Source organism: Vigna radiata, chromosome 10 (genome assembly GCF_000741045.1).
Source record: "Vigna radiata var. radiata cultivar VC1973A chromosome 10, Vradiata_ver6, whole genome shotgun sequence".
In the NCBI taxonomy this organism is placed as follows: Eukaryota; Viridiplantae; Streptophyta; class Magnoliopsida; order Fabales; family Fabaceae; genus Vigna; species Vigna radiata.
The window spans coordinates 5,614,006-5,617,236 of NC_028360.1; positions in this window are offsets into that span (position 1 = coordinate 5,614,006).

The window sequence follows — 3,231 nt, forward strand, 5'->3', positions numbered from 1 at the left end:
GTATAAGCGTGTTCGGTCACTGTTAAAACGAAGTTGGTCCTTTTTCGAAAAATAATTTTCTTTCAGAAAATTTATCGAACAGTTTGCCTCTGAATTTTACAGAAGCCAAATATATAGCCAAATGCACTGAATGCCAAAGGTCAGGTCCCAACTGCCATGAATAATCGATTATTGTAAGTGATAATCGATTATTCAAGTTCGTTACAGGGTTTTCAAAAAGTGATAATCGATTATATGAAGTGATAATCGATTATTCAAGTATGACTTGTGATAATCGATTATTGCTACATGATAATCGATTATAGCTTGTCCATAATCGATTATTCCAGTAAAAATTACAAGGTTTAATATTTTCCTACTACATCCAAGATCTACAAGTTACTTTTTAAATAATTCTAATGTTCTCTTCAAATAATACTTCTTGCAGCATCATCAAAACAATTCTTCAGGTTTTACCAATACTCCTTATTGGTAACAATCTCCCCCTTTTTGATGATGATCAAAAATTCACTTTTAAAAGCAACTCTGGTTTTCCTACAACACATACAAGCTAATAGACAACCACAAAGTTAGCAGTACCTGTACCAATACCAATTTTTAAATTGTAAAATATTTCTCCCCTTAATTCTCCCCTTATATTTCTTCTCCCCCTTTTTTGATCATAAGAAAAAAGAATAATGTAAAAATCTCCCCCTTAATATGAGCTCCCCCTCAATTATATAATATATGCATAAAATTGACATAAAGGCTCATTGCATTAAGAACAGAAAGGAATTACATAAAATTCATAAAGATCAATACTAAATAACACAAAGAAAGTAACACAACAAACAATTTTAGTGGCCTAAACACTAGAATTCAGGACTAAGGGATATTTCAGTAGGTGGGATATTGAGATGACTCTCAATGTTAGATAGGCGAACATCAAGCTCAAGGAATTGATCAACCATGTATTCATCAAGAGATTGTTGCCACTCATAAACTTCATCAAAATGTGTCTTCTATGCTAGACTCATATCCTCCAATTGCTTAGATAACCTTGCAAAGTGTTCTTCCATAGAAGTTGAGGAAGAGGAGGGTATGTTGGATGGTCCAGCATCAGACGGAGCAGCAACACTCACTGGGTCAGCCATATGAGTGTCCATGTCATCATCTTCTTCATCAGGATGGTCATCATCTTTGTGGATAAGAACTCTTCCTCTGGTAATGAATCCCATCTGACGAAAGGTAGTATCTCCAATTTCCGATCCCACAGCTTCAATGGCTTGGACGAGTTCTCCTTCAACATTTACACCTTTGTATTCTAAAATCCTAGAAATAAGAAGAGCATAGGGAAATTGATATGAATGGGATTTCTTGGCTTTTACCATCGTGTCAGCAATAAGAGCAGGCCAGTCGATGTGTATGTGATTTAGAATCCCATACAAGAGAAGTAAATCCTGCTCAGAGCATTGAGCATCGTTGGTTGCTCCAGGACATAAAATCCAGACAATCAAGTAGTGAATCATCCTTTCTTCAACTTTGAAACCACCAACAAGTAATTGCCTTCTGTTGGTTTGCCGTTAAGGATGACGTAGGAAGGATTGGAAAGTCATCTACCTGTTGAAATCTTCAAGTCCTAAATGAACTTTGACAGCATCATCCCAGATGGGGAGTTGAGCAACATTTGTCCACACGTCATCATCTAAAATAATGCGTACACCCTTTACCTTAGTGGATATAATCCCATCACGATAGCGCAAGTTGAAGTAGAAGACTCTTATAAGATCGGGATATATGCATCCTTTTTGCTCTACCAGATGCGTTAGTCCTTGCTCAGCAAAAATATCTGGAAATTGAAAGCCATAGAAACGGAAAAAGTCAAGACGGATATACTTTACCGCCATGATTTTCCTTTCTTGCCAAGAGTTTACAAAGTCTGCATGTTTCCCTTGATCTAAAATCCATCCATCTATGTTTGCAAGACGTGGTTGAGAGGAAGAGGACGCTCCAGTAGCTCTGCGACGATGCCTTCTTGAATCAGCCATGGAGAATTTTCAAGGAAATGATGTTTTGAGAAGGTGAAGAGAAATGGAGAGGATTTTAGCTCTAGATTTGATTTCAGCAGTATTTGGGGGCAAAGATGTGTCTAGTAATCGATTATGGGGAGCAATTTATAAGAAAAATGGAAAAACTAGCCGTTTATAGCCGTTTTGGGACGCTCCAACGGCTCTATTTTTGAAACTGTCAACGTGATAATCGATTATGGCTCGTGATAATTGATTATCTGTTCAATAATCGCTGCCCAGAAATTGCATGATAATCTATTATGCCTGATGATAATCGATTATCTGTTCAAAATTTTCCAGATTTCAATTTTGTGATTGAATAATCGATTATAGCCTTGTGATAATCAATTATGAAGTGTTAAGTTTACGAAAATGCAAAAAATTGCATAGGCTTTTATCCTAAGACATGTCTAATACTCCTAACTTTCTTCTAAGCTCAAAAAATCTATCTTTAGGTAGTGCCTTGGTGAAAATATCAGCTAATTGATGCAAAGTATCAACATATTCAATTTGACAATCCCCCTTTTGAGTATGATCTCTTAAGAAATGATGACTAATTTCTATGTGATTAGTTCTTGAATGCATTATGGGGTTCTTGATCAGATTTATAGCACTAGTATTATCACATTTTAAAGGAATATTGTCAAGGAAGATATCAAAGTCTTCCAATTGTTGTTTCATCCACAAAATTTTGGGCACAACAATTGCCAGCTGCAATATATTCAGCTTCAGTGGTAGACAAGGCTACACACGCTTGTTTCTTTGAGTGCCAAGACACTTAAGAACAGCCCAAAAAATGACATGTTGCACCAGTACTTTTTCTATCAATTTTACAACCACCATAATCAGCATCAGAATAACCTATTAAACTAGGTGACGCATCAGAGGGATACCAAAGTCCAAAGGAAGTGGTTCCCTTAAGATATTTAAGGATTCTCTTAACAACAGTCAAATGTGATTCTTTTGGATTAGCTTGGTACCTAGCATATACACATACACTTTGCATAATATCTGGTCTACTAGTAGTTAAGTACAACAAAGATCCTATCATGCCTCTAAACATAGTTTCGTTTACTCCTTTTCCAGTTTCATCCTTACCTAAATAACATGAAGTACCCATAGGTGTACTGGCTTCTTTGCAGCTATCCATACCAAATTTCTTAAGAATTTCTCTACAGTATTT